Here is a 14,976-nt window from a genome sequence, read left to right on the forward strand (position 1 = left end):
CCACTCCAATGCAACCTACATCTGATTTTCTTTGCCATAGTATTACCTGGAACCTTCCCGGACCCTGGTTCCATCTCTGTGTGTCAGAGTTTCTGGGAATTTAATACTTGTGGATTGCTAGACACAGTACAGACACTTAATAGTAGTACTATTAGGTGCTAGATCTATATCGCAAGTGCATTAATTCAGCCTCTTTTTTGATGCCAGGAATAATGTAATTATAAGTCTGTAAATCCCATAAAAAAATAAAACTCTTACATTTCATACATCATAAAATTAATTAATGTTTTCCAAATGCATTTAGGATGATTTAAATACTAACCACTTTACCATCTCAAAGTATGCAAAGGTTGCTCTTGGAGTTCTCAGATCAATAAAAATTAACTCTGTTTGGTGCTGCTATAGCCCAGAAGTTTTTGAGACATTATGTTCATTAAAAAAATGAAGTCTTTGTTTTACTGAAATTGTCATATCTTACTAATGTAATTTGCCTATCGGCTTTTCACCAAACTTTTAACTTTCCAGAGCAAACGAATACATCAGTGAGATTAACTCTGTTTTGGCAACTTAAAATGGAAAGATTAAAAACCAGGCTCATACGGAGATAATTTGCAACTCTAACTCCAGAGAATGCATCACTACAGTGTCCTCTAGGCAAAAGATTTTGTCTTATGTCAGTATGGATGTTACTAAATCTTTGGATTTCGTTTCACAGAAGGTACTCCTTCTCACTGCAGTGATAAGCTCTGAGACAATTGTGAGTTTACTATGTGTTCCATTTTTAAATTTCCCCAGCAGCAAGAATGTGGCATGGATAAATATTTTTATTGATTTTTTCTTTTTTTTGATTCCTGCCTCATATTCATGTAAAATTGACCTCGAGGACATCACTTGGGCCTCTGTAAACAGTCATCTGAAGGACTTCTCAGAGTTGGACTCCTCAGAGTTGAGATAAATAGCTTTGAGTTATTTCATTAGGATTGTCTTAAGATTTAGGAGAAATAATAAGTCAATCCTTGTCTTAGAGCAGAAGCTCATTCTTCTGGTGCCTTTGCATAAAATAATTCTTGAACTTTCCTGAAATCTGTGAGTAAGAGAACCAAATTGCTCCAAATTCTTCATAAGAAAATGCACAGAAACAGTAAATTGTTGGACATGCTGTATATTTCTGTGCTCTGGAGAAAAATATTCCCCATTAATGAGTCTTTCAGTGTGATTGGTAGAGTGGGATCTTCACGGATCTTCATTTTAAATGACCCCTTGTGGCAAGGTTTTGGTAGCAGGGGGGCTGCAGGGGTGGTTTATGTGAGCAGAGGTCAGCAGGTGCCACTTGTCTGATCAGAGCCAGCTCCAGCTGGCTCCAAAAGGGACCTGCTGCTGGCCAGAGCTGAGTCAGGGAGTGATGCTGGTTGGGCCTTTGGGAGAGCAGATTGAAGAAAGGGGAAAAAATGCCATGCAACAGCAGCTGGGAGAGAGGGGTGAGAAAATGTGAGAGAAGCAGCCCTGCAGCCCCCAAGGTCAGTGCAGAAGGAGGGCAGGAGGTGCTCCAGGCACGCAGAAGTTCCCCTGTGGCGAGGTCCCTGGTGGAGCAGGCTGTCCCCCTGCAGCCCATGGGTCCCACACGAAGCAGATCTCCACGCTGCAGCCCGTGGAGGAGCCCCCGGTGGAGCAGGTGGATGTGGCCTGGAGGAGGCTGCGGCCCATGGAGAGCCCCCGCAGGAGCAGGCCCCGGGCCGGAGCTGCAGCCCGTGGAGAGGAGCCCACGCAGGAGCAGGGGGTCTGGGGGGAGCTGCCGCCCGTGGGGGACCCGTGCTGGAGCAGTTTGCTCCTGGGGGATGGATGGACCCCATGGTATGGGGCCATGTGGGAGCAGTTCTTGAGGAGCTGCTGCCTGTGGGCAGCCCCCGCAGGCTCAGTTCGGGAAGGACGGCATCCCGTGGGAGGGACCCCACGGGGAGCAGGGGCAGAGAGGGACCGTGAAGGAGCGGTGGAGACAAAGCATCAGGGACTGGCTGCAACCCCCATTCAAGTTCCCATACGCTGCTTGAGGGGGTGGGTGGGGGTAAGGTGTTTTTAGTTGGCTTTTAGTTTTCACTGCTCTAGACTGTTAGTAATAGGCAATAGTTTACATTAACCTCCCTTATGCTGAGTCTGTTTCACCCATGACAGTAATGGTGAGTGATCTCCCTGTCCTTATCACAGCCCTTGAGCCCTTTTCCATCGTATTTTCTCCTCCATTTCTTTTCAGGAGGGGGAGTGAGTGAGTGGTTGTGGTAGAGTTTAGCTGTCCATCAAGGTGAAACCACCACACCCCTTAATGCATTAACTACAGAAGAAACAAGATAACTTGATGACTTCATGCAGAAGTACTTGTTACTGTCCAGAGGGTGTCTAATAGCAGCTTATTCTTCTGTCACTGTTGTTCCTGTAACAGCAGTCAGGTCACTGCTATCTGCTGCAAGTTAAAAAACATTTTAGGACAGCTTTAGTCTGTGTGGGATTTTGTGTTTTATTTGCTTTTGATATTTTGTTTTTGTTTTTAAATCTGCATTCAGGCATCTGTGTATATTGTTCTTTACAGGCAGCTTGTTCACATTCCTCTCTTTTTCTGACTGTCTTTAAATGCCTGCCCCTGTATCCTCTGCATTGCAGACAGTTGCTGTGGATTGTATTGATTTTAACTGATGCTGGTGGATTTGCTGTCCTTTTCTTCTAGTATAAATTACAGAAATGTCATCCATGCTCTGTCAAATATTTGGCATAACATTTCTACATATATAGAATACAGGAAGAACAGGTTTTGTAATAGCAGTAGTATCAGAAAATGCATTTTTATTCTTCATTGTATTTATTGTAGTTGCCTCAATTTTCTGCTTCTTTATCTAGTTTAAAGTGAAACAGTTTCTTAATATGATAAGCCATATCTAGTGATGAGTCTGCATTTTAATAAGTTTGTTGTTTAGAATGGTAACACCTTCAGCCTTTTGGAACAATTGGCCTAGTTCTAGTAATTTTCTTGGTGTATTCTGAAACTGGTCATATTTTCTATAAGGGAAACTATTAGTAGCAGTAATAGCAAAGTATCTTTTAAAAAAAACAGTGAAATTCCTTTATACAATAGAGGTATTATATATGCCTTTACTGGACACTTGTTTTACCTTGAATTAATATTGAAAAGAACAGTTTCATTTATTCACAATGCTCATTTTAGATATTGTTTATCCTTGAAGAAAAGAGCAACATGAGAAAGGTGATATGTCTCAATATGTGAGACCAAATCAGACCTATCAGCCTAATTTTATAATTCTTTCCTTGAGAGCAGACACATACATTTTAATTTTCTGTTCCAGTAGACCATGCAGAATGCATTATTTTTCTTCAGATACATCTAACTCTTTAGGCTGCAAAATCTCTGCCACATTCAATGTGAGTCGTACCTGGCTCATGTCAGATATATGGGGCAGAATGCAGGTTTCAAAATCCACTTTAGGCAGCTAGCTAAACTTAATCTCCATAGCTGTTTTGCTTTCTTTTTTTTTTTTTTTTTTTTAAATCTTGAAGTGCTGAAAAAGTACCTCTGTCTATGTAAAGCCTCCCTGCTGTGAGTAGGGGGATATCAGCAGAGGCCCAATGTGCCAGAATGTACAGATTTCTCACTGAGGTGCCTGTGGGATTTGGTCTACAAAGTTTCTCAGACCATATCTGATGCTGACAAGAGCAGACACCCTGCAGGACGCATTTGTGACAGCAGTATCCACCTTCCACCCTACCATTTCTGTGCAAAGTGGTATGAATTCTCTTTTCATCCTTACAAGGTGAAATCTCCATCTCCTAAACACACTAGGTAGCTATTCTGGAAGGCAGAATGAGAATGGAGGAATGACATCCTCTTCCTCACCACTGAAACTGTCTCACCACAAGAAAGTATTTCAAATCTCTTAAGAGCACAACATCCAGTATCAACAGCATTCAGTGAAATGGTGATTAGGGGATTCACTTGGGAGCAGCAAGCTGTGTCCAGGCCCACTTCCAGAATACTGTTTGTACATTTTCTAATTAAATATAAAAACAATATTATGATTAAGAACTAGACCCAGAACCATCGGTCTCTTTTAGCTAAGTGCCTACTGGTCAAATTATTAAAATAAGATCTTTATAAACCTTTCCATTATGGCCTGATGAGCTGTGTGAGGGACCTGTCTTCTCACCTGTAAAAGTGGCCTCCTCAGGAGCTGAAAATCCACCACTGTTAAGGTATTTTCAAAGTGAAGTGAGAAAAGCTGATTAAAGTCTAAGGCAAATCAACAAATTGAAATATTCTAATTACCTGAGTTATGTGTTTATAGAGGTGTATATGTGCAAAAGCATGTATTGCTGCATTCAGGTGTACATTTGTTGAGCTGGGAGGAAGGTAAGATTTTGTCTTTGGGATCCTGTTAAAATGTCACGTCAGCAGTCATTTCCTCATTTAGCCTTGCTGGCAGCCTTTTGGATAACATTTCCTGCACAATTGCTTCCAAAGAGAAGTTGCAGGCACCTACTCCCAGGCTGTGGAATGAAAAAGATAAAGGTGCTCTATAAACCCATGTAAGATATCTCAGAACAAAACAGAGGACCAAGACCTAAGACATGCCCCTTGTTTTCACCTTTTTCTCTCCAGCTCTAAGTGTTTATGCTGAGCTTCACAAGTGTTTTGGGTCTGTTCTGAAGTGGCATTTGATAGGAAGTTAGAGTTTCTTTGAAAGAAAGAAGAAATAACTCTCTTGTAGGGGGTGTAACATTTGACCAATAACTTTGCAAGCCCCCAAAAAATCAAGAATGTGATGGTTCTCTCTACCTGCATAGTGATAACTCTGCCTTAAATTTCTTCCGTTATCATTTACAGTGGGAGAATGGAATCAGCAATACCTGATGTTATTGTGGCATAGTCAGATTCCAGGAATTTAAGCAATTTCAGGTGGCTGCTGGCAGTTGACTGGTTTACTTAGGATTGTCACAACACTAAGAGAAAACAATGTAATTCTGAATAAGCTGAATTGTGAGACTGAGCTCCAGGTAAACTAGACTTACTGAATCACCTTACATTTTCCTTAAGGCAATCGCCAAAGATATCGGAAAAATCTGAATCTCAGGTACTGTTTGATCCGGATGAAAACTAATACAAAATCACTTTGGAGGTGTAACACAACTCTGTTTCGTGAGGCTGACTAAACTAAAAACATTTTTTTCTCCTGCTCTCTTAGTGTTTCTTACCCTTGTTTTCTGTGTGTTTGGTGTGAAAAGGCTCTGTGCATTCCCCTCATCTTTCCAATGAAAGCTGCCATCACCCCAAAGCCTGACCATGTCCTTGCTCATTTAAGGAACCTCCTGGCTTCTCCCTCTGTGGCAGAATTGCTCCCAATGCTGTCTCTGCCTCTCTCTCCCTGCGCTCCAGAAATTTCCCCTTCTATGAATGCCCATTTCCTCCTCAGGAAGGAGCAATCTCACCTCTTCCTCGGGGGCTCCTTCCGGGGGAAACAGCCAGAAACATAAGTTGGAGCCTTCCCTGCTGCCCTGGAGCCCCTGTTTGATGCCAGGCTGGATCATAAACCACAATTAGAATAAAAGGCCAAAAAAAAGTGAAATACGTTCACTTGGGTTGAAAACATGGTGATACACCAGCTTAAATTAGAAGCATAAATTCAATCTGCAATTGTCACCTAAGGTTAAGTTTGAAGTTTCAAGGTATTTACAATAATTATACAATGCTGACATGCCCTTTATGTTCAGAGAGTTTATTTTATGTTTTGGCTGAAATGCTAAGTCAGCACACTTTTATTCCTTAATGTTTTTCGATTCCTTAACATTCATTCATTAATTCCTTAATGCTCAAGTACTACTGCTTTAAAAGTAAGGGTTTTGCTGCAGTGTCCTGGCCAAACACCAATTTGGCACTTGGACAATTTTGCTTAACTAAACCAGAGTTTCTGCTTGATACGATGCAATTATTTGCTGTCTTAAACTGCTGTGTGGTGCTTTTCATTGCACTTCAAAACTAGCTGGTTTTCAGTGTTGCTGGTAATTAATTCTTCAAATTAGTGTAAATTCACAGCACTTTACAGAATGTGTATGTGTGTGTGTGTGTCTCTAGTAGACACAAAATCTAAAAGGTTGTCTTGGAATAAGAGAGAGCTGATAGAGAGAGCCCATTAAGTCCTTTTTCAAATTAGTTTTGCCAAAGAAGAAGAAAAAAACTTGTTTTTAAATGAACTGAAAGTTGCAAGGAAAGGTATCCAGTCCTTCTCACACAATTATCTTTCAGCTGACATTTGCTATATTTCAGTGAATGAATATTAATGATTCTCCAGAACAAAAGTAATGTAATAAGAAAAAGTTAACACAGTATTTTGGCCACTAGAATGCTACTTCCTGCTTGCCTAATAAACCTATTTCCTAAATTTTAGAGTAAAAACATAAATGTAAATTTAATGTTAACGTGATTTTTGTTACAGATCACACTAAGTTAGGAGCTTCAAGTTGAAACTTGTATATTTTAGGAGAGATTCAAATTATTTCACTCAAACAACAATTAGATTTCATTTCTCTGTACAACTGTTGTTACCTGTAATCATCATAGTTTTTAATTAGGTTCATTTTCTCACTCACAAAATAAAAATCACGGTGCATTTTACCCTCGCATCTTTATTAGATAGTTCAACATTAGTGTTATTTAAGTAGGAAATACCATTAATACTCTTGTCATGTTTTCAGTATTTCATCTTTATATTTTAATTTAAAGAACTAACATTTTACAGTTTAGTCCTGGCTAATGCTTGTTTCTCCTCGTTACAAAATCGGTGGCAGTGAAGAGCAGCCAACAAGAAAACGTCAGTTATTCTGATTACAAGTCAGTCCTGATCCGGAGTACACAAACTAAATTATTGATGCTCTCTTGTCTTCAAATGGCTTGGAATCAGACCCTTTGAGAAGTCAATCAATAGCATCAATCACAACTGGGAATGAATAGCCAAATCAGTTGGTTAATCAAGAAATAGAATTTAAAATTTGTTTTGATGGTCACAGAAAATTGAACAATGCCAAGAAATACTGTAAATTAACATTTCGATGAGTTACATTCCCATACTGAAAAATCCATTCTGATTGTTTTATTTTGTTAATTTTAGGGAAAAGAAAGATTGAAATGAAAGTTAGCTTGCCCATGGCATGTAGAGAAAGTGTAGGATTTAGAAGTGTTTTTACATGAAATATGTTGAAATTGCTGTGCATTTAAAAGCAACAGAAACATTGGAGTCACTGGATGGGTGAGAAAATAACTATGAACACTGACTGTAATGTTAACATCTCTTTTTAATGGCTTTTCTTTTCCTTTTTTTTTTTTTTTTTGTATCCTCATCTCCTCTTGCAACAATTTTAGGTTCTCAATCTTCATAGCATTTTATAGGATCAAAACCAAATTTATTTATATCAAATAAATTGGTATTAGGGTACTGTAATTGAAAAGAAAAACAGTCTTTTAATCTTCTGTAAGATAACATGAATTTATATGAAATTGAAAAAAGATACCTTAATTGCACCTTAAATTCAAGAACAATTCATTACAGCTGACAAGTAATACGTCTGAGGTGAAACTATTTTGAGAAGATAAACTGCTGGATGATACCAGTTACCTTCATCTGCTGAACACTGCTGTTATAAACATGTGGGTTCATGTGGTTGAATTTTGTGGAATCGGAGATTTACGAACAGATGAACAATAACAGAATATTTCTCTGTTTTACTGGCTCTCAATGATATGCAAAAAAGGTTCCAAACAGAGTAAGCAACATTACATCAGCCCACACTCATGAAGCACAGCCTTCCGGGTTGAAAGCACAAACAAAATGCATCACAGCTCAATTTGTCCAAATAATAATTTTTTTAAAAGTACATATTTTTCAGAAGTTAGTGCAAATCTTTTGAGTTTTATACTTGAGGAAAGATTAATATGAGGCAGTCTTCTGAAATTTTATTTCCCTGATATTTATTTTGACCCTTTTCCTTTTTTTCAGATTGTGTATTTCCTAAATCTACATCATATAAACTTATCATCTCATTGCCCATAATTTTTGCACAACATCGTTTTCTTTAAGGAAGAATGATAATCATCCAGAGTGAGGCCTCAGAGGGTGCCCAGTGCTGCCAATGGACGTGCAGGAGCATTCTCTGTCTCAACTGGCTTCAATGAGAAAGATTGAGAACACCTTTGTAGATATCTGTTGCCAATAACTTGGTCTTTCATAGACCAAATTTCTTGTCTTTCATGGAAAAGAAAGTTTTCTGGATTGTCTTAGATTCTACCCAGAGAAATGATCAGGAGATGCATTGATGTTATATGCTTTGCATGACAAATGCATGAGAAAATAAATAAGGCAGTGCATCTCCATCACTTTCTAAGGAAGATCAAATAGAGTCCAGACTCTGAAAGTGCTGATATAGGCACACAAGAGTGGCTAGGAAGTGCTGGAGAAACTGCAGCTGTTGCTTTCACTGCGATTGAAATCTGGCAGCTATCCTAGAACTGGCTTACTAAATTGAGAATATGATAGAGAAGGTTACTAATGGTTGATAAGATTGACAGTGGGGAACTTGACAATCAAATCCATTTAATCACAACCTCCATAATAAAGAGAACGGTCTGAGGTATGATGTTCTGTCTGATAAGAAGCGAGTTACAATACCTTTGACAGTTTCCACAAGACCAGTACAAATTCACCACAGCATTCACCAAAGAAACTCTGGATACAAAATCATTGGATACAGACGCAGGAATAAAAATAAGTAAATAAATAAATAAAAAGGTAGAGAATCTTGCAATAAAAGTGAATTGAGAAATAACATCCTGGTGGACAAATATGATAATGTGAAGCAGGAAATACAAGGATGGGAGAAAAGAAGTTGAAGCCATTTTTCTAAATAAATTATATACGAATACAGTGTCAGGGAGAGAACTTCTAACAGACTCAGTTTGTATGGTTTCATAGAGAGATACAATCTGAAATGCTGCAATATTTCACCTGATTAAATATGTTGATACAAAGGACTTTTGCTCTTCTAGATACCTCAACTCATGAGAGAGCCAGCAAAAAGGAGAGTTGCACTTTTGCTTCAAAACTCTCATTGACTAGGGGACTTGCATTTCAGCTCTGAGTTTTTTTCTGTCTCTGTGAGAGAATAATGCTTCAGAATGGGATTTTTTCAACAGACCATTAGTCATTTTATTCACTCTGAACAGATTAGATAGCCAGATGGTGCTGGAAGAAAGCTGTGCTATGAGCAGTGAACTATTGTGGGCCTTGCCAGTGGGTCAGACCCAGATGTATCCTACAACCAGGGTTAACAAAAGTAACAATCTGGGCATATGACTGCGAAGCAACAAGATCTTAGCATCATGACAACTAGCAAAGAGAGGCCCAAAAGACCATTTCCAGATTAGTTATACCTAAATGTAACAGCTTTTATTCCTTGTTGTACTATCAGACTGAAACAGGGAGACAGTTTTGGAGAATCTCTGCTGGATGAGGATCTATTGCCAGCTTTTCCAACTGCAATGTACCATTCTGGCACCAGAATGAACTCTTTGCTAAACACAAGTACTTGGACTCGATTTCTCAGTGGAGTGGATTTCAATGAAACTGAGGCTGAGTAATTTCTAAGTATATTTTGATACACTTCAACATTTACACTGGTCTAGGAACTGAAGTGATGAAACAGTTGACAAGAATTAAACTTCTGCAAGAGTTACAACTCATTACTAATGTCATCATCGCAGAGACTAATCCTTTTTCAAAGAGCTGACACTAACCTGAGACTGAGATGGAGAACAAACTGCCTTGCTTCCTGCTCCAAGAATCACTGCCCCCTCCACAGAGTTCAGAGCTCTCAGTGACATATCAATATGAAATCTTGTTTATACACAAATAAAAACATTTGCAGTTATGTTCAGTGATGCCACACAGAAATAACAGTTACTATGGTGTGCATTTAAGAACTGGGAGCTCAGAACACTACGACCACTGCAGTGACCGTCATGTGTTCTAGCATTAGTTGTTCTCATTTCTTCTTCTGAAGTTCATCAATGTTTTATGAGTACTTAAATATTCATGAGAGAGATCAGAGTGATATAACAGGTTAAACTCTCACGTACTTCTTCAGAAGGTAGGACAAGCAGCTGTCAGTTCTTGTTAACGACAATTATACAAAGTAAACTGTCAACAGTTGAATGTCTGAGTACACTCATACACTGAGACACCTAAAACATTCACCAAGCAGGCAGAAGTGAAGTGATGTTTCTCAAGGCAGGACTGGAACAAAAGCCTCCCACATCAACATTGTCTAAGTGTCCTGACTCCTCACCAAGGGCAATGCTCCTGGCTGGTGGTGCCTGAAGTTTACTGCGGCATTTCTGTTGTTTACTTTTGTTAGAAATATCTACACTAGAAACAAAATATTATGTTTAAGATTGAGCTAAATGTTTTCTTGATCCAGAATAAATATTTTTCAGCCTTTCATTCCCATGAGAAAAAAAAAAAAAAATCTACTGCAATACAGGCATTACTTTTTTATGTTTGGCTCAATCACCAAACAGAAAACTATCTATTGCACAGCCTTAAGAGATCACCCTTCTCATAAAGAAACAACATGGCATAAATTGTCAGTAATTCACAGAAGCACGGTAAGAACTACCAAAGTACAGCGTGGGACAAGGATGGCAACAAGAGCCCCAGCATTCTGCCACAGATATGCAGTCACAATAGACAGCCTAGCAATGTCAACAGGCTGTGGCAGGGTCGCCTTCAAAAGCCATTGGCAGACAAGCACCAACAGCAGGAAGCACAGCAATGATAGATAAATGAGCAAAGCCAATAAAAAAAAAAAAAAAGATTTTAAACTTACAAAGCAAACAGAACAGCACAGCCAGGAGAGAGAGTTGCATGGCAACATGGGAATCAAGAGGGATATTTGTAAGTTCATCACTCCCTGAAATTTCAGACGGCTTAGTGCCAATAAAAGTGTCAATTGTTATCAAATTGGGAAGCTCAATAACACCTCTGAAACATAAGAGTGTCAAACACCGAGTGAATTTGGTAGCCCAGAATTACTGATGATAACAAGAAATTTCTGATTATAACAAGAAATCATCTTCAAAGTGTCCTGAAGGAGTTAATATTTCTGACTGGCTTCTACCACAGAGTTGCCTAACATTGTCCATCTGCTCTTCTAGGGACTGTCCTGAACTTGTTGATTTAAAAAAAAAAAAAATAAATAAAAAAAAATAAAAACTGTCAAGAGCAAAGCAGTAAATGACTGAGCGTATAGGTATTAGGTGCAAAGACTGACAGACTCTGATTATTACAGTTTTTGATTGCCCATACCTCACTGTCTTGCAGACTAGTGTCTCAAGAAGTCCTTAAGAACCGTACCTAGAAATCAGGTTGATTTTGAATATCTTCTAATATTTTCTTTGCAGAAAAAAATAGGTTTATGCAAAAAATACCACTAGTGATGGCCATAAGAAAATCTGGCAATAGTCAAACAACTGTTTTAGCAATAAAAAAGGACATAAAAAGAAGAGTTATTTTTCTGTCTTTTTTTTTTTTTTTTTCTTTCTCTCTTACCTTGGAAGCTTCAGGAAAAAAAAAAAAAAAAAAAAAAAGTAGCCTTAATAGAATAAGTGGGACTGCATGAAATATCACTGTACTTTTGATTATTTTGTGCCATTAATGACATGGTTCATACAGGTAAAGATTCATTTTAGAAATAAAAGCAATTACATTTCTATGTTCAATATTATTAGTTCAGCATTTTAGAAAACATTAAAATTCCCATAATGAGTCCTAACATTGAACCATTTTTATTTCTTATAAAATCTAATTTCATTAACTTATCTGGGAAATACAAGAAATCTATTATTCCTTTGTTACTGAACATGAAAACACATTCAATAGTGTGCAGCTGAAAACTTGTCTGTACATATTCCTGAGGCAAAATGAAAAGTAGGTGGAGAACAAGTATAATGAAAGACTTGATACAAGCTTGGACTGTTGATTTTTTTAGTGGAAATTTTTTTAATAGAAGAGCACAAACATGTATTTTTAAAAGCTGGATGAACAAATAAGAATAGCTCTGGGCAGATCTAATCTGCACAGCTAGCACTTACAGTATGCATTAAAGAATTCAAGCTGACATTGACCTTGGCAGCACTTACAAAGGAAGAATTTTCACAAGGATGAACACATCCTACGCTGTGTCTTTGGTTTTTTGAACAGTCTTGTATCTTTTTCCAGTATTAACTATACTTATTTCTCATACCTCCATTCTTTGTACCCTATAATTATTTTCAAGCAATAACATACTAAGTACATGGGATAAAAAGAACAGTAGTATAGTGTAGTATGCAATCATAATTCAAGCCTCCCTCATCTTTTTTAAATGATCCTCTTCTGAAAATGTCAAAACATTTTTTTCTACAGCTTTCTCCCATCCTCAAAGCTATTTTACAGATCTATTGCTAATGACAGTGTTTTTTAAAAAACAAGTAATAAAATATACATGTAAAATAGAAAGATATATGAAAAATGAGCATAGGACTATCCACAAAACTTATTTCATAGGGAGCAAAAGAAGAGTTATGGCACTTTCCTTACGGCACTGGCTCCAAAATCTATACCATGTTCAAATTCCCTTGATGATCACCCTTCATAGGTACCTGGAAAGTGAAGATTTCTAACACTACTTTTTTTCATAACTGTTCTTGTTACAAAGCCAGACAACTTAGAGCAGCCAGTGTTAACACAGGCATACATGAAAGTGGTCAGAGAGGCATACTGAGACAATTCAGCACCTCTCCGTTACCAATGGACCTCTTGCAGGGTGAAGATAGAAGACCAGACCAGTAGTTCACCCCAAGGGGAAAGTTATAATGTACTTCTGAAGCACAAGCATATAAGAGTTGAACTTTGGCATGCCTGAGCAGGTAAGCCCTGTTGTAACTAAGCTAAAAAAGGTCAGCTCTATTTGCTTCCTACCATGCCAGAACATCGGCAAGTTCAGGGATGAAAGCAACCATAGAGATGGAAGAAAGTAAGGCAAAAAGAAGAACGTAACAGTACCTAGGATAAGGGGCACAAGTTGCTGGCTTCATTCACAGAGAAGACATTACAGTTTTTCTCAAGTAAAAGTCTTCTCCAGAAAGGTTGGGGTTGGTTGGAACGGATGAGAACAAAACTAAAGATCTGTCTTCAGATATTTATGAGACTTTACCTTTCCTACGGTCAGCACCTACCTGGTGCATACATATAGCACCTCCTTCCACTTAGGTATCCCTGGACGTGCTTCTCCAATACACTAAATAATTTTAAATTTGAGAATATTCCTTTGTCTACAGTGTAGATGAAATGAACACTGGGCTACCCGCAAATATTTTTTTTCCTTAGGAAGGAAAGAAGTTTGCTTTCTATGAACAGGTTTTTTCTTTGTAATTTTGCCTGTAATAAATATCATAGCAATAAGGAATAAATAAATTAAGAGTACACAGAGAAACTAAAAACATAAACTATAAGATTTTTGGGACACGAACCATACTTTTATTCAAGATTTACAATAAACGGTGAGTTTGTGACCAGATGTAGCCATAAACTGTATTCAAAGTCATGAAATATATCATTGCCAATATATTGTATTAGAGGCTCCGAAATTCCATTTTTAATGAGAATACATTCTGGTTATACTTTAAAACAAGGTAGGTTTAGATAGATTAGATAGATAGATAGATAGATAGATAGATAGATAGATAGATAGATAGATAGATAGATAGATAGATAGATAGATAGATAGATGGATATCCGTGCTGGAGCATTTATTTTTCAAGTTTCTTTGGCAAGCTTTGTGTATTTTTACATATTTAAGATTTGACAGAAAGTATTTTAACAAAGAACAGGTCTAGGCATCTTAGTGCATATACTGAATAATTGTTTGTATTGAATTTTCATTATGACTCCTGGCTAAAAATACATTTTTTAATTCAAGGCGTCTTGTGGAGGGAAGATGTTAAATTACAAAATGGAACAGACACTTCTTTTAAGCTATCAACACAGTCTCTTCTATCACAACATTGACTCAGATCAAATATCAAATGGTAGCATATATTTTATAAAATGTCTGACTGTTTACTTTGGTTTACTTTGGTTATTTTATAAAATCACAATGAACTAATTTTGCCTAAGAAATTATTCATGACTTGTAAATGTTAAATTTCTGCATTTCATATAAACAGCTGTCACACTTCCATTTATCACCTGGACCAACAACAGACAAATGTTGAAAACAGTGTGGAAACCTGTCTTTATTCAGACTTAACAGAAATAATATTGAACAAAATAACTTTTAGCTTGCCCAGGTAGTTTTAAATTGTATTTTGAGTTTATCTTACACTGTCTAGAAATGGTTTGGCAAGGAACATAGTAGGTAAAGAATGTGGCCACGTATGTTCTCTAATGGTATGTGGAAATGACGTGTTGGGATGTCCCTGTTGGGAGCAGAGTGTTAAGATCAAAACTGGATGTGAATTTTAAGAGCAGAAGTTGATCTCAACCACATTAAGCTTCTTGGTAATGAATGTTCACAATAAGCCCTGGCACCATCCTGCTTGTTGGAGAACCTTTTAGTAAATGCAGTCACTCCAGCCCTTTCTCCAATTCATTCTTTCAGAAGTCTGTTGTATATTGTTTTCTTCAGAAACTGTCTTACCAGCAGTGGGAGAAGGAGCAGGGCTTCATCATGGGTCTCAATTCAATTCCCTGAAAGCGGCAGTAGTTATACTTCTAATACACAGCTGTTGTTACAAAGCTGGATTTTAGGTATTGCATTTGTTCACCTACTAACCACCTGCATTTGTCCAAAGTAGCCTGAGAAAAGCAGTCTGAGCATTTCATCCATTCA

At 37.8% G+C, this 14,976-nt stretch overlaps 1 long non-coding RNA gene across 1 annotated transcript; it reads left to right on the forward strand.

Annotated features, from left to right (window-relative positions):
• The first annotated feature begins 9,769 nt into the window (after positions 1-9,769).
• LOC106030846 (uncharacterized) lies at positions 9,770-14,359 on the forward strand. Its single transcript, XR_001203979.3, has 3 exons — positions 9,770-11,000; positions 12,909-13,012; positions 14,065-14,359. It is a non-coding gene; the product is annotated as an uncharacterized lncRNA (long non-coding RNA).
• Positions 14,360-14,976: the final 617 nt, after the last annotated feature.

This window comes from Anser cygnoides, chromosome 3 (assembly GCF_040182565.1).
Source record: "Anser cygnoides isolate HZ-2024a breed goose chromosome 3, Taihu_goose_T2T_genome, whole genome shotgun sequence".
Taxonomy (NCBI): Eukaryota; Metazoa; Chordata; class Aves; order Anseriformes; family Anatidae; genus Anser; species Anser cygnoides.